Source organism: Sminthopsis crassicaudata, chromosome 3 (genome assembly GCF_048593235.1).
Source record: "Sminthopsis crassicaudata isolate SCR6 chromosome 3, ASM4859323v1, whole genome shotgun sequence".
Taxonomy (NCBI): domain Eukaryota; kingdom Metazoa; phylum Chordata; class Mammalia; order Dasyuromorphia; family Dasyuridae; genus Sminthopsis; species Sminthopsis crassicaudata.
In genome coordinates, this window is record NC_133619.1 from 654722723 (window position 1) to 654740961 (window position 18239).

Consider the following 18239-nt stretch of genomic DNA (forward strand, 5'->3'; position numbering starts at 1 on the left):
ACATCACAAGAAATGTTTCCAACCTAGATCTCTGATGTGGGTAAAATCAAGCTGGGAAGGTAATTGAGAATGGAAGAGAAATCTAAATGATTAGATTCAAAAATTTGGGTATAATGAGCTCAAAGCAAACTGGTAAAGAAACCTGTTGTATGTCTTAATCTCTCTGCACTTCATCTAACCTGACAGTGCTATCCATATCCATAATATTCTGCTTGTGATTCTAGCCTACTTCTTAACCATTTGATTGGATCATTCCCCATGAACATTGTGTCATAGACTATTTCCTCTAAATTTTTTCCATCAAACTTTTTAAACAGCATTTTTTAAAATGCTATTTTAAGCTTTCCTGCATCTGTAAAAAGATTTTTTTAATGTCCAACTGATCCTATTTTGGCATTTTCTCCCAAATGCTGGACTGCTTTGCCATTTCTCTCCCTAACTGATGTTTCCCCATGGTCACAAAGCTTGTAAATCTAAGACTGAATATAAACTCTTCTTGATTCCAAACCAGTGTGTTCTAATGCCACCTAGTGGCCTCCTGGACCAGACTTGCTTTTGATTATTCCCTCTGGCCCTAACTTTCAACCTTCTATCTAGTTCCCTACTGATGATGAAGAGATGCCAGCTCATCCATCTTATTTTCAGAATTAAAATTGTAGGAAAAACCATCTTGATTTCTCCTTGAAAAATCCCGATAACTCACTTTAAGATGGTGATATATTGATCATAAAATTATATTGATCAAATCTGATGGCAACTTTTTAGCTCCCAGGTATTGGAAGTCTTGTATGTACAATATAATTCATATTTTTTACTTTTTACTTTTTACACAACCAATCTAATCAATCTTGATTAAAACCTGTAACCAGGCTAGTATGAATGCCTTTAAAGCTCTTTTAACTTGAGTACTATAAGGCAGAACAAATCTACCCACTCACACTTAAGAGATATCATCATGCGTTGGAACTCGGAACATGAGGCTTAGAGGGGAATTCTTTAGTATTCTTACAAGGTACTAAGACAGTGGAATTGATAGAGACCATTATTGTCTATTTAATAGAAAATAATTATCTATTTAACATGCTTCAGCCCACTTGGAGACAAAGACAGACTCATTTTTTGTTAGCTGGAGACATTTGGAAGAGAGGTTGAAGCTGACAGAGACAAGAACTCTTTGAAACCAAGGAGAGAGATAGTCCTGAGGAAGCTAATCAGGTACAAGAAAATAAAGAATTTGGAATTAATTTCTGGCTGCATTTGAGGCGATTATTACTCTGAACTGAAACTAAGGCTACTCCTAGAAGCCCCAAGAAAACTGCTCCCATTCCAGGAATCCAGGCCAACTTCAGTCCTGAGGTAGACTGCATAAGGACAGGGGTGTCCAGGAAAAGGGGTGGGGGGAAGGACCTTCCTTTCAGGATTGACCAGACAGTATAGGCAAGTGTAGCTTGATCCTCAGTCGGGCGCCTCCTAATAGAGATCAAAGCTGGGTGGTCCTGATAATTACTGCATCCCTGCCATCTGAAATGGCAATCCTCTGCGTTTGGAAAGATCTCTGCATGTTGGAAGCAAGGAACCCGGGCTTTTTGTCAGACTTTATATCCCAACTGAGAACAGTTATTACCAAGACATAATACAAGCTCTAAGTTAGACATTGAGAGTCAAGGTTTTGGTAGCAGAACAGCCAAGAGTTCCTGAAAAGAAAGGGGGAGAGGGAAGGAGCCTGTTGTTTCGGCTGCTTCATCACAACTGAGAGCACTTATCTGTCTCAAAGTGAAAATGAGAAGCTATTGAAAAACATGTTGAAAGACATGAGAACTTATGATCCTCAGACTCCCAACTAACACTTTTCCAAATTAGGCTCCAAATTAGGGAACTGGGGTTTTAGAATACATCTAAATGAACTTTTCCAGATGGCACACAGGCACGGTATTGTGAGGTCAGTTCTCAATCTGTCTCACCCCAACAGAGAGCACTTATCTTTTCAAATATCCAATAAATGTCCTCAGTTAGGGTGTCAGAAGAGACCATATTCGGCTTCAAAGACTACAAAACTAGGGTTGTCCTCTGGAAATTACTGCTTGTCAGTATGAACAAATCAGTGAATGGAGGTCGTGAAAAGAGGATTTGACTCATTCTCAAGAGCCAAACTAAATGCTCATTCCAACTGAATATTTACTTTAAGATTCACTTCAAACTAAACTTCAAACAAGTACAGCTTGATCCTCAGTCGGGCTCATCCGAACAGAGAGCACTTATTCTTACATGGCCAATAAGTGCTCCCCGTCGGGATGTGCAAGGCTGGGTTGTCCTTATAACTGTGCCGATGTCACCTGAAATGGCAGCCACATTCCTGCCTCGGGAACCTGAGAAACGTCCCTCCAAGCAAGCATCAATCAGGAGGCCTTAGGGGGCACAGCACTGGGTGGCCCAGACTTTGTCCCACTATGCCATGCATGGGCAAACCTTAGACAAAGACATAGGCTATCTGCATTGGAGAAGGAGCTCCCCATTCTGAGAAGTCAGCTTCCTTTGACAGGAGAGGAAACAAAGCCCAACCTTCCCTGCCTAGACCATCCCAAGGCTGTGTGAAGAAAATGAAATGAGGAAATGTTAGGTTTACGAGGTGCTGAGTCACTTGAATGGCTAGAGACAATTATTTAATTCAGCATGATTAATGTGATCCTACAAGGAGATGCTATGGATCAGAAATTGAAACAAGGTACTGAGGCGGGGGGCAGCTACATGGAGCAGTGGATAGAGCACCAGCCTTGACAGGAGAGTCAAGATTCATTCCCACTTCTACCTTTGTGCTAGCTGGAGACAATCAGACAAGAGCTCTCAGGAGAGAGGAAGGCCTCCAGAAAACTAGCCCCAAGTCAGGCAAAGGAGAACCTGAAGAGCAAAGTAGGAGGTGGAAAGGAGCAAGGATAGAGCTGACCCCCAGGAACCTTCCCACTACCCTTCACTCTTGCCCAGGTTCTTGGCATCCAGTGGGCCTCCCATTTACACCTGTGCCCATCCTGTTCCTCCTTTCCAGCTCGCTTTTTAAAAAGTTTTAAATTTAAAAAAAATTTTTTAAATTTAAAAAGGTTCCTAGATAGGGAATTGAGGCTTTCTAATACATCTAAATGAACTTTCCCAGAGAGCCCAGTCCTCAACCTGTCTCACCCAACATCCAACAATCCAATAAATGTCCTCACTTAGGGTGTGTCAGAAGAGACTTGTTCTATGGAATAGTAAGAGGGGAGATACAAGGAAAAGTATATCAGGTAGATTGATTCGCAAGACTCCCTCTTCAAGGCAGAGCTCTTATGTATCACAAAAAAACAAATAAGTGCCCTGAAGTTAAGATGGCCAAGGCTGGGTGGTCCTGTGGATTCAAATTTAGATATACAAGTTAGATATACACATCTACACACAAATTAGATATACAAATTAGATATACACAAAAATGCCCAAGTATTTCAATACATGCGGATTCTTGACTGTCATATCCCAACTGAGAGCACTTATTCCCAAGACCAAAAGTAAATGCTCCAAGTTAGGAATTGAGAGTCAAGATTTTCTTATACCAAAATGAGAACACTCAGACCATCCAACTCCAACGTCAATTGGCTCCTTCTGAGTAGTCTTGTACATTCACAAAAGGCACAAGTGTCTTCAGGAGCTTGATCCTCAGTCAGACTCATCCTAACAGAGAGCACTTATGAGTCTTAGATATCCAATAAGTGCTCTGCATTAGGATGTGCAAGGCTGGGTGGTGCTGATCAATTAGACAATTGCCATTATCATCTGAAAGAGATCCCTTGCATTGTGTAATTTTACCAAGACCAAAATACAATTTTTTTTACCAAATACACCTCTCGACAATACATTTTTACAAAATACAATTTTTTACCAGGACCAAAATACAAAAAGTTAGGCATTGAGGTTCTTAGAGAAATTCCTGAAAATTTCCTGAAATACCAAGAATTTGTTCTCCATCTTGGAACCAAGAAGCAAGACTGATTCTTAGTCCTTTTCCCACTCCCCCAAACAGCAATCTGATCATGATGTGTAAAAATGTAATAAAAAAATGTAAAAAAATACATTACTGTTAATGTTGGACTTGGAAACAATGACCTTCAGTGTCAGATGCTGTGCTGAGCTCTAGGAGCTTGATCCTCAGCCGGGCTCATCCTAACAGAGAGCACTTATGACTCTGACATATCCCATAAGTGCGCTAAGTTAGGATGTGCAAGGCTGGGTTGTCATGTGCCATTGTCATCTGAAGCAGAGGTCCCCTGCATTTTGCAAAGGTGCTCTGCATCTTGGAACCAACGCTGATTCTTAGACTTATCCCGACTGAGAGAACCCAAGTAAGGCACTGAGTCAAGGTCTTGTTAAAACAGCCCAAAGTTCCTGAAAAGAAAGAAAGGTTCTTGAGCACCTGGCATGCATTGTCTGAGGGATGGGAAGCTTGTTCCTCAGCCTGGCTCATCCCAGAGCCCTTAGCTTTCTCAACTAGCTTATGCTTTTGACAGTAACTTGTCATTGTCATCTTTTGCTTATTGTTGCTTATTACTACAAAGAACCAAAATAAGACTGCAAGAAGCTCAGTCCTCAACCTGGCTCACCCGAACAGAGAGCACTTATCTTCCCAAATATCCAATAAATGCCCTCAATTAGGGTGTGTCAGAAGAGACAAGGAGACATGACAGTTCTCAGGTAGTTTGATCCTCAAGATCCCTCATCCCAGCTCTGAGCCTTTCCTTAATAAATACCCTGAAGATAGGATGACCAAGTCTGGGTCGTCCTGTGGATTCAAATTCAAAAATGCTCCCATTTAGGAATCCATTCAAATTGGGAAATATTGTGCTTGTCAGTGTCATCTGCTAAGAAACACCTAAAAATAGAGATCACAATGAACTTATGACTGCCTCAGCTGAGAGCAGTTTGTCATAAAAACCCAATATATGCCCTGAGTTAGCATGATCAAGGCTGGGTGGTCCTGTGGATTCAAAAACAGGGAAAGACCTTAAGCATATTGGCAGCTAATTCTGAAGAACTGCAAGAGGGGATAAGGAAGAGAAACTCAAAATTAAATAAAACCTTAAAAACCTTAAAAGGTTCAGAGGCATGTCAGGTAGCTTGATCCTCAATCCTATTTCCCAACTGAAAGCATTTATTTATCACAAAAACTCAATAAATGCTGAGTTAGGATGATCAGGCTGGGAGGGACAAATTCTTGTCCCAACTGAGTTAGGATGATCAAGGCTGGGCAGTCCTGTGGATTCTTCTTCCAACTATTAAGACAAATGCTCCAATTTAGGAATGCAGTCAATTAGGGAATATTGTACTTGTCAGGGCCATCAACACAAATCCCACAAACTACAATTGAAGATGACCACAACGACCTTGAATTATATTCAAAAGAAAACCAGGAAACTAAATTATCACTCTTTGCTGGTGATATGATAGTATAAAAAACCAGAGATTCTACCAAAAAGCTATTAGAAATAATCCACATCTTTAGTAAAGTTGTAGGATACAAAATAAACTCATAAGTCATCAGCATTCTTATATATCACTAACAAAATGCAACAAGAATTCCATCTAAATTAACTACCAATAGTATACGTTTAGGAATCTAAACCAAGGGAAAATCAGAAACTAAGCAAAACTACAAACACTTTGCACACAAATGAAGTCTGATCTAACCAATGCTCTTGGATAAAATGAGCAAATAAAAATGAAAATTCTACCTAAATTTTAGTGATACCAATCAGACTCCCAGAACTAGGGGCCGCTAGGTGGTGCAGTGGATAAAGCACCAGCCCTGAATTCAGGAGGACTGAGTTCAAATCTGGTCTCAGACACTTAACACTTCCTGGCTGTGTGACCCTGGGCAAGTCACTTAACCTCAATTACCTCAGCAAAAAATAGTTTACCTTCAGACCTGTGGAAGAGGAATGAATTTATGACCAAAGAACTAGATTATTAGTCACAACAAAAGGAAACCAGGATTCAAAGTCATACAGGCAAACCAATGTCTTGATCCTCAGTCAGGCTCATCCTAACAGAGAGCACTTATGATTCTTACATATCCAATAAGTGCTCAGAGTTAGAATGTGCAAGGCTGGGTGGTCCTTTACTGCTTGCATGGTCAATGAAGCTGGTGTCCAGCATTTTGGAAATGGGGGGTGCGGGGAGATCTTTTAAGCTTGACCAACTTTGCACAAATAGCCAGATAGTTATGATGCGGCCAGACTGGGTTGGAAACATTTGATGGGCTGATTCTTCCTGATGATCCAAAATAAAACTGCTTCCAGTTAGATTTCCTATGTAAGAAATTGCTAAGCAAATATACAGATTATGCAACAAAATATAGAAGCAACTGCTGGGAAGCTTAGTTCTCCACTGGCTCATCCCAACAGAGAGCACTTATCTTCTGAAGAGAATAAATGCTCGGAGTTAGGATGTGCCTGAAGAGATTCTGAGTCTACCAGCTAAGTATCATCTATCAATAAAATGTCTTTGCTCATACAAAATATTAGAAGATATGTATGCAGTTCTTTAATTCTGCAAGGCTAGTTCGTATTTGGGTTTCTAACCAAAATCAGGGCAATTTTAAACCAAGATTTAGTTAAAAAGCAGAAAGAAACCAAATGTCTCTGGGATACTGATCCTCAGCTTGGCCCATCCTAACAGAGAGCACGTATGGTTCTTATAAATCCTATAAGTGCTCCGAGTTAGGATGTGCAATGCTGGGCTGTGCTCTGAAAATTACTGCTTACTAATCAGTATCACCCAAGTAAGCCTTCACAGGCTGATTCTTCCTCAGACTATTCTATCCCAATGGAGAGCACTTATGTTCCTCAAAGCAACAAATGCTACCAATTAGGATGAGCTAGAAGAGGGCAGCTAGGGGGCGCAGTGGATAAAGCACCAGCCTTGAATTCAGGAGTTCGAATCTGGTCTCAGACACTTAACACTTCCGAACTGTGTGACCCTGGGCAAGTCACTTAACCCCAGCCTCAGGGGGGAAAAAAGGATGAGCTAGAAGAGGTTTGTTCTAACATGAGGTCATTGGTCACACAAAGGCCAATTATAACTAGGTTCTTTCTGAAGCTTGTCCAGCACATTTTGGAACAAATGCAACTGTGGTGGGAACAGTCCTCAGACTGCTTCATCCCAATTCAGAACACTTATCTGTTCTATAAATGTGGGGTTAGGATGAACAAGGCCGAGTGGTGCTCAAAAAACCAATACCAGAGCTCAGAGGCCACATTCACTGAAAAATCCTAGCAATTTTCTTTCAGATGAATTTTTCCTTCAAAAACCAAATGCCAACCTGGCCTTGCCACGTAATCGTCTCTAGGCATCAAAATCCACTAACTCAAGAATGAGATTAAATATTATGAATAAATTATCATAAAATTATTATAAATTATATAAAATTTATAAAATTAAAATCTTGAAAGTTATCCAAATTTTGGATAGGTTGGTCCTCAGCCTGGCTCATCCTAACTGAAGAGCTCTTATCTTCCTCAAATATCCAATAAGAGCTCTGAGTTAGGATATGCAAGGTTGGGTTGTCCACAAGTTGATCCAAAGACTGGTTTACTAAAATCCCTTATATATCCTGAGAAATCATGGTTCAAAATTAGATTATGCTGTGAAAATTTCTCAGTATCAACATAGGATTATCAATAGTAACCTAAATTCTAAGCATTAACATAACAAATTGCCACCTGACTCCTCATAGCCTGAGAGCACTTATTCAAGACTCAAATATGCTCCAACTCCTATGGAAAATATTACATATTACATCTTCCTGCCTTCCCCTTCAAAGCTGTTTTTTGTGTATAGCTTCATGTTCCAAAACACGTACGGCTCCAGTCCCAAATTATTTGTCTTTGCTAAAAATTGCATCCCTGACCTTGCACCAGATGATGAAAATTAACTAATATTTCATATCAATTAGCTAATATTTACTCCCCTATTCAGGGAACAAGGTGACTCCTTCCCACGAACTCAGTAACCCTGGGAGCTCCGTTGCCATAGATATAAGCAGAGGAATTGGAGGCAAAATCTGTCCACTAAAGTACCAAATATTGGTTCAGAAAGAGCTAAACTCATGTCATCTTACATGTTTATCAAAGCAGATACTAAAGACTAAAGGCTTTATAGGACTCAGGATTTTATCGAGGCCATTTTGCTCTTTTTCCAAATCTTATATGGAAGAGTTACTGGTTACGGAGTCCAGAAAAAACCGGCAAATCATTTCTTTCTCCTCCATTCCAGGAACATTGGAGCAGAGTTGGGGAAGCCACCAATATTCAAGCTGAAGTCTGACCTGAGAAAGTCCCTTGAAAAAGGAAAAAAGAGAAAGTGGAGAGGCTCTCAGGGATGGAAAGCTTTTAGAAGGGCAATTGTGGAGGATTAGGGAAAGTGAGGAGGTCTACGATTTACCTGGGTCCCTTCTGGGGTAGCTCCCATTCTCTTTCGAAGCTGCAGAGGGAGTGTACTCTGTTCCCATTGCAGAGGCCTGCTAGGAGAGATCTGAATGCGGAAACCAGGAATCCATTTTATAACCCTTCCTTCCATTCTCCTTAGCCCAGCCCTCCCCAGCCCCCACCCATCTCCCACCCCACCCAAAGAGTTTCAACTGCTAGGACCCAGTCTTCAGTCACTGTTCCCCTCCCCCATGTTTCGGAGCCTCTTTAGATATAAGCTATAAGATTTACAAAGCATTTTAAATATATAACCTCATTTGTGAGGGAGGTGCTATTGGTATTCCTATTTTAGAGATGAGAAGATTCGGGATCCAAAAAATTGATAAATTTAAAAGACAAGATCTTAGAATCCCAAGTCTGTTCCTAAACATGGATCTACTCAAGGGCTTCTATTCAATCTGCAATGAAGCCTAGACCTTTTGGGTATTCCTGAACACAGAATGCTCAGGGGGTTCCATGTAAAGCCTGGAAAGTATCCATCCTGGCCCTCACCCTCAGACTGCTGGGAATCTCAAAACTAAGCCAAATTCAACAATCACCATTTTATTCCCCAAATATTGGGGAGTAGGGTGAGGGAAATAATGGGGAATAGAGCCTCTAGGAAGGAAGGAGATGGGGAAGAAGGAAGTAGAGCTCTTTAAAGCTTACTAAAAGCTTTACAAAGAGTTTTTTATTTGACTCTTACAACCACCGAGGGAGATTGATGATATTAGTAACCCTATTTTATTTTATTATTATTATTTGCTGAAGCAATTAGGGTTAAGTGACTTGCCCAGGGTCACACAGCTAGAGTATTGTGTCTGAGGTCAAATTTGAACTCAGGTCCTCCTGACTTCAGGGCTAGTGCTCTATCCACTGTGCCACCTAGCTGCCCCTAGTAACCTAATTTTATAATTGAGTAAACTGAGGCACACAGAAATGGAATGACTTGTTCAGAGTCACTCAGCTAGGAAGTGTCAGGGGCAGGATTTGAACTCTGGCCATTCCTACTCCTTCCACTGAGTCTGAACATGCTGGTTTGGGTCCTAAAAACCTCTAACCTCAACCACAAACTGCCTGCTAGAGACTACAGACTCTTTTGAAAATTTATAAATTTATGAGTGAGAAAAAGAATGGGCATAAAATGGAAAACGAAAGAGAAAACCAGAGGGAGAATTGGCAAAAAAAAAAAAAAAAAAAAAAAAGAGGGAAAAAGCTCTCAGACACTTGGACATGAGTTTTCTCTTTCCCTCCTCCCCCCTCCTGCCTCCCCAACAATTCCAAACCATCTTTGGCACCTACTTTGTCCTAACCCAGGCTCTTCCAGGAGACTAAGTGAACTGATCCTGACCCTAGATCAGTTTTTTCCCTTTTGTTTTTATATCTCTAGAGCCTGGCTGCCATCAGAGCCAACTCCCTAGTTTTCTGGATGAGGAAAGTAGGCAGCCTGTGATTAACTTGTCCACCTGAGCATGGTGGGGAAATAAAAAATCTCTTCTGTTTTCGATTGGCTAACTGGTGGATAACTTAAATTCTGGAGTTCTGAGTCCAGTAAGGCTAAAACCACACCATGTCTGACAAGAGAAAGAAATGGCGAGTCACTCCAGTATCTTTCCCAAGAAATCCCCAAATGGGAATGAAAGGGCTGAAGAGAAACACAAAAGCTTCCCTGCCCATTAGTATTTCCCTCAAGCCTGTAACTTGTCATTGTACTTCTCGCCTGGAGTAGATGGGGAAACTCAATTTCACAATTAATAATAAATGATATGCCGAGCCATACAACGGTCTATATTGCACTACTTTACCTCTCCAAGGACTAGGGGCACATAAATTAGTCATTCAAGTATTTATTACGTTTCCTTGGTTTCCTTCAAGTCCCAATTAAATCCTATCTTCTATAGGAAAACTTTGCCAGAGAGTCCTCATTTTAGTGCCTTCCCTCTATTATTTCCTATTTATTCTGCATATAACTTGTGTGTATTCACCCTCCCCTCATTTGTATGTGTGTGTATATATATATATTTGTTGTCTTCCATTAGATTGTGAAAGTGTGTATATGTGTATGTATATGTATTATTATTAAAGAAACATAAGCATAAAGTATGTGAAGACTGGAAAGTGTGTGGGGGAGATTATGAAGAGCTTAGAGGAATTATGAAGGCATGACAAAGAATTTTACATTTGATTCTGGAGGTGCTGGGGAGCCACTGGAGTTTACTGAGTAGAGGGGAGGACATGATCAACCCTTTGCTTTAAGAAAATCACTTCGGCACTCAATGGAGGATGGACTGAAGTGAGGGATTTGTGGCTGGTAGAACAACTAGTGGGCCATTCAGTGGTCAAAGATCGAGGAGCTGTATAAGGTTGGTGGCAGTATCGGGGGAGGGTATCAAGCCTTGGAAATCGATCAACTATTATTAGTGAAGACCTGAGGGGTAACACCTGGTGAGTCCCCTAAGGAAATAAGGGAAGAAAGATAGTGAATTCCATTTTGGAAGTTGAATTAATTTAAAATGGATTTCTGCTTCTAGAAGTTGAAAGGGAAGTTGGAAATGCAAAGAGTGGGCATTAGCAGAGAGGTTCAATAGGATAAACAGATTTGTGAGTCATTAGCATAGAGATAATAGTTAAATCACAAGGAGCTGATGAAAATCGCTTAATGAAGCACTTTGAAAGGAGGAGAAAAGAAGCCCCAGGACAAAAAGTTACTAGATGACCTGGGTGAAGATCAAGTTAATGAGATTAAGGAGCAGTCAGATTGGGAGAAAGTGAACCTGGAGAAAGTGATGATCCAAAAACCTAAAGAAAAGAAAGTTAATAAGGAGAAGAGATCTACAGAACGAGTTTAGAAGGCCTCCAAACTCGGGGGCCTCAAGCACAATGTTAATTGAGTCAAGGTTCAGTCATCTGCATATGAGTTTGCTTTGGAGAAAGCTACAGAGCTGGCACAAAGAATCAGTTTAATTCTGTCCCAGCCTGCCCGTAGATTTTCAAGAATTTACTGACCCAGATCCCCAGTCTCAGACTTTCCAACACCTCCAACATTCTGCACAAAAATGTTGCATCAATAGCACCTTCATGATCCCAGAATCCTGGAAGTCGGGGTCCTCAATCAGCTTGTATATCCCTCGCTTATAGCTAATAAATCACCACCTCCTTCTCTAATAAGGAAGATTTTATGTTACAATCTTCTGTTTCTTCCCATATTGTCACACAGTCATCTTGGATCTCCCAACTCTTCATCCAAATCCTGCCATTTACTTAGTTACTTCAGGGCTCAGTCCCAGGCCCTTTTTATTCATATGGTCACTAAACAAGTCTTTATTAAGCATAGTGTACAGACACTATACTAGGTTGCCAGACAAAAATAAGACATTCCCTGCTTTAAGGAATTTAGATTTTTATTGGTAGAAAACAAGTATTTGGGGGAAAAACTGTAGATGTGAATGTGTGTGAGCACACACACAAAGTGATTTCCATGTCCAGGATGGAATTGGTCTGGCTGGTAATAGCTCCTGTTCCTTGTAAGGGCAGAGAAGAGGAATGCCCTCAGCTCCACCACCTCCAAGCACTATCCAAGTTTTATCTGCAGTGCCCAGGAATTGTGATCAGTCAGTGCAAGGCTCCATTAGGCTGCAAAGTCCCTGAGATCAGGGACTGTCCAGCCCTTTCTCACTCTTTGCCCCAGTTAGCCATTCTGTTAGATGCTGGAAACAGAAAAAAAGAGCAAAAGACTCAAGGAGCTCCCAATCCATGGGGGTAACCACAAGAAAGCTAAAGGGCACAAGAGCCACAGAGGGAAAGCCACTGGGGATGAGAAGATCCGGGAGATAGAGTTTTGATTGGGACCCCAGTTTGGCTGTACAGAGTTAGAAATACCCTGGGGGTCACCCAGTAGGGCTTATCTTTTATGCATTTCTTGGTGCTTTCACTCTATTCATTCCCTCCCACACATTCAAGAATCCTATCTATGCAAATGAATCACAAATCTCTCTATCCAGCCCTTGCACCATAGCTGCCCAGCTCAACCTCCCACAGGGGATGTTTCCAAATTGTCTTAAATAAACTTATCTAAAATGTGGAATAAATTCTTCCCCCAGTTCTCTCCTCTGAACTTTTCTCTTTTAATCCATCAGCATTGATTGCCCTAGCACAGTGCTAAATTCTGAGGATAAGCAAGACAGTCCCTGACCTTAAAAGGCTTGTGATTAAATGGGAGAATTTTTTTTTTTTTTGAGGCTGGGGTTAAGTGACTTGCCCAGCGTCACACAGCTAGGAAGTGTCAAGTGTCTGAGACCAGATTTGAACTGGGGTCCTCCTGAGTTCAGGGCTGGTGCTCTATGCACTGCACCACCCAGCTACCCCCTTAAATGGGAGAATTAATAAGCAAACAAGCATATTTGATATAGATGTATAGGAGAAATAGAAAAGTTATCATAGGGAAAGTCCTAGAAATAAGAGAGTTTACCCCACCATTCTCCTAATCACATAGACTTTCCTGTTCCCCACACATAACTCCATCTCCAAACCTCATCCTAGCTGGTCCCATGTTCCACGAATGCACTCCTTCCTCTCCTCTGGGTCTCTAGTTTTTGTTCAAGGCTAGCTGCAATGTGACTTTCCATATGAAGCCTTTCCTGTTTCCTCCAGATGCTACCGCATTCCAATTCCACTCCCCAACAAAATCTCTTCTTCATTTTCTATCTGCATGTGTTTGTTTTGTTCCCTTCATTAAAAGGTAATCTCTGTGAGCTAAAGTTTTCACTTTGTATCCCCATAGAATTTTGTTCATGGTGTTTTCCTGATAAAGATATTGAAATGGGTTTCTCCTTTTTTTTTTCTCTCCAGCAGGTCGCCATTTTATAGATGAGGAATTGTGGTAAATAGGGTTAACTGACTTATCTGGAGTAGTACAGCTAGTAAGAATCTGAGGCAGAATTGGAACTCAGATCTTTTGATCTGAGTACTAGAGCACAGCTATTCACAGTCCAGATGAACAGATAGGAGGTCCCACTGATTGATATTTCATCCTTTGGCCTTACTTCCCAAATACAATTAGTTTTTTGTTTTGTTTTGTTTTTGTGGAGGCAATTCAGGTTAAGTGACTTGCCCAGGGTCACACAGCTAGGCAGTGTTAAGTGTCTGAGTCATATTTGAATTCAGGACCTCCTGACTTCAGGGCTGGTGCTCTATCCACTGCATCACCTAGCTGCCTCCCAAATCCAATTAGTTGCCAAATCCTGACCACCACATCAGAACAAAGGCCTTAGAAGGGCTTCTGTTGTGCATTGATTTCTTTTTTAAAAAGGGAACCAAAAATGGAAAGGGAGGGGATGAGAAGCATGAAGGGTGGGGAAGTTAAGAATAGGGAGGGAAAGGATGCTTAGGAAAAGTCATCCCACTAAACTTTGTATGGGAGGGAGGGTCAGGTGACATTTGAGCCCCCTTTCATCTGAAATGGTCAAAGTGGGGGATAATATCCATATACACTCATGCACACAGAGCTAGTTACCGAAATATATTTCACTCAACTGGGAAATAGGAGGAAAAGGGGAAAGGGGGTAATTAGAGAAAAGGTATATTAAGGGAGGGATTAATTCTAAACAAAATTAAGAATGTACAAAAAATTTTGAAATCTTTCTGTAGTGCCAAAGAATGGGAAATTCTCTGAGTGAACATATTATGGTATATAAATGTGATGGAATACTGTTTTGTCTTAAGAAATGATGAAAGGAGATTTTGAGACAAACTTGTGAGAGTTGTAAAAATGGATGTAAAGGGAAGTGACTAGAACATTTTATGCAATAACAATAATATTGTAAAGATCAACAACTTTGTAAGACTTAGCAATTCTGATCAATGTGATGACTAACATAATTACAGAGGATTCCTGGTGAAACCTGCTACCGACTTCCTGATAAGAGAAGCAATAAGACTCAGAATGCAGGATGAGACTTTTTTGGGGGGACTTTGCCAATGCAGGAATTTATTTTGCTTGTACATCTGTGTAATAGGAATTGAATTCTTTCTTTTTCAATGGACTAGGAGGGAGAAAGATAGATTTCTTCCTGAATAAAAGATAAAATCTGCCTTTTACATTTGTACACGAATGTGATAATTATTGCACAGTAAGAAATTGTGACAGGTAGGAAGTCCTAGTACATAGAAGGCCAGTCTTCAAATCTGCAAAGTAAACATTCAGGTCCTACCCTGACATATTCAAGCTGTGTGACCATAGGAACGTCACTTATCCTTTTAGTGGTAAGACCTGAAATTGTGGATAAGTTGTTGATCTACACAGGGACAAAAGGTTCACACATCTAGAAGTGCTAGCTCAAGTATAGGTCTGAATCAAAAAAAAGGAATTGTGAATGTCAGGTATTCAAAAAAGGATCAGAAAATGTCTGTGAACTCATTGAGTTTAAGTGAACATAATTAGGAGAACAGCACAAAAAAAGGAAAATAACAGTGGAAATGAAAAGACCAAAAAATGGTGGTATTGTAATTGTAATGATTTATCTTTGAAATTAGTTCAGGAGAATTGGGGAATGAAGCTTGCATTTCCTTCCAAGGGAATCTGAGGAGTTGTGGGAACAGCGTGTTGCAGACATTTTCAAATGTAATCACTATATTATTTCTCTGATTTTGACTTTTTTATAACAGTAGATTAATGTTTGACATAAGAACAAAATGTATCAATAAAAGACCTTAAAAACAAAAAGATCTTTTATTAATTCTTTGATGAGGGAAGGATTAATGTTTGACATAAGAACAAAATGTATCAATAAAAAGTCTTTTAAAAGATCTCTTATTATTTCTTTGATTTTGATTTCCTTTTTTATAAGTAATGGATTAATATTTTACGTAAGAACAAAATGTGTCAATAAAAAATCTTAAAAACAAAACAGATCTCTCCTGTCTGTAGGTTTCTCTCCATTGCAACTAACCTTAGTTTTGACCTCTCAACAGAGACAGCTGGAGGAGAGAGCACTAGAGCTAGAGTGGATTTGCTATAATGGGCAGATAAATTTGGCTGTGGATCCTTACTAGCTGTGGGAGCCTAGGCAAGTGGGTAGTCTGTTTCATCACGAATCCTCTGGAATCATGTCTGGCCATCTCATTGATCAAAGTTTCTAAGTCTTTTAAAGTTGCTGATCTTTGTAATGTTGTTGTTATTGCATAAAATATTCTGGATCTAATCACTTGTATATATCAATTCATAAAAGTTCTCACAAGTTTGTCTGAAACCCTCCCTTTCATCATATATAAAATAGGGATGATGTAATAGTAATACCTACATCTTAGGACTGTAGTGAAGGTCAAATGAGTTAATACTTGTTGAATGCTTTGGAAGTCTAATGCTGCATTGATATCTGAATATTTTAAGGAGCTATATGACTGTTAGGTCTTATCAATATATTTCACTTAAATAATTTCCAACAATTTCCAAGTTAATAATAATTGTTATTGTCTATTGTTCAATCTTAAACTTCATGATCCTATTTCAAGTTATCTTGACAAAGACATAGAGTGGCTGCTATTTTCTCCTTCAGCTCATTGTATAGATAAGAAAACTAAGGCAAACAGAATTAAATGACCTGCCCAGGATCACATAGCTAATAAGTATCTGAGGCCAGATTAGAATTCTGGAAGAATCTTCCTGACTCCAGGCTATGACTCTATCCACTTTGCCACTTAGCTACCATAATAATTATTTTGCTTTGTTTTCAGGAAAAAGTTACCAATTTGGTTCTGCCAAATAGGAGCATCAGAGGTCTAGATGAATTTAACCAGCAGAGACATGTCCATGTGGCTGGGCTTTGTCAAGATCACAGCCCTCCTTAAGAGGAAGGGACCTTGGAACTAGTCTGCAATGAGTGACCCAGGCATCTTATCTTCCTTCCAACCACTCCCAAAGGCATTCTTCCCCAAGAGCCTCTCTTAACTCCCCATGGCTTCCTTCTTCCTTTCTGGACTGTGGCTCCCCACTGTTCAGCCCCCATATCCAGCCTCAATCAGGGTTGCTTACAAGCAAAAGTCCAATTCAAGCCCTTAAGCCTCTCAACCTCCTTCACTCCCAAGATATTCTCAGCCATGGTCCTCAACAGTGTCAAGAATAAAGAAGACTCTCTTAGGGGACAGAGGAAAAGGGAGCGAGGTTTGCATTGTAGTGACTGATTTTTGTCCAAGAAAACAGATAATCCCAAATGCCTCTTCTCTGAAAATGGTAGGGGAAGAAACTCAAACATTTGTCTTGAAATGCATTAAGAACCTTAAATAAATAACCTTATAGAAATAAACAATTTTATGCTGTTCTCTGAGTGAGCAGGAATAATACAAGGATTCAGAATCGGTTGGATGTTAGGACTCAAAGATTCGTGAATGGTTCAACATCAGAAATTAACCAGAAATGTAGATTGGTCCTGTGCTTTTCCATGTCGTCATCAATGATTCTGATAAATGCTTAGATGGCTAATCCACCCAATTTGTTAATTGTCACCAAGCTGGAGGTTTAATACAGTATCCAAAAGAATCTCAAGAGTCTAGAGCATTGGGTTGAATATAATATGGAAAAATGTAAGATTTAATAGTTGAGCACTTAGAAGTCATGGTAGGAAGACTGTTACTTTTGTGATAGGCCATGTCTTAAGTAAAATTTCTAAGAGACACAATTTCTGGGTATTCAAATGATTGACTAGTCTAGCCAATAATCAGTAAGTTTTTGTCCACTAGTTTTTCATTAACCAAAAACACCAAGGAACAATCCTGTATAAATCCAGATCTGTCATCTTAGCAAATTACTGAGAACTCCCCTAATAAGCTAAACCATTGGTGAACACTTTAGACATGGAGTACTTCATGGTCAAGGACTGGGAGTCAGCCAAGTAATAAAGCTTGGCCATGAGGTTTGGGTTCTCTCTAGTTTTATTTTTCCTTCATGAGCTAGACTGCCCCAAACTCTAATGAAAAGAGCAAGGACACAGGTTCATACCCCTACAAGTAAACCCCAATTGAATGGGCTTTTGCCCAACCTGCCAAGCAGTTGCCTTGAGAAGACAACTCATGACATTTTAGCTAAAATGAGTAGGGGAAGGGGTTTCTCTTGAAGCTACTGTTGAGATGGTCTTTTGACTGAGAAAATGATGTAACTAATATTAATCCCTTGGAGTAATCATGACTTCTGCTGGGGTTTTTTTTTGTATATTGAACCAGCCCTGCTTTCTTGCTATAAATCCCATTTAGTTATAGTGTATTATTCTTGTATTAAGTTGCTGTAATCTCTTTGCTAATATTTTATTTAAATTTTCGCATCATTTTCTTTCTATTTTGGTTCTTATTGGTTTAGGTATGAGCATTAAGTCTGCGTATGTATCTCTCAGTTTCAAATGTGTTTCTTGTAAACATATGATTCTGCTATCCACTTCCACTCTAAAGGAGTTCATCCCATTCATATGACACCTAAGTTTACTCTGTTCCCTGCCATCTTTCCCCTGTTCATACTTTTCTCTCTCCTTTTTTACTCTTTTCCTTCTCACCAGTGTTTTGTTTCTGACCCTCCCCACTTCCCTCAATTTGTCCTCCCTTTTTATTAGTATCCCCTCTTTTCTTACTCTCTCCAATTGTGCTCTCCCTTTTATGCCCTCTTTCCCTTTCCCCTCCTGATCCTCTATAAGGTGAAACACATTTCTATACCAATCTAAGTCTGTAATTTCTTTTGGCAACCAAATGATGAGATTAAGGTTCAAACAATGCTCCTCT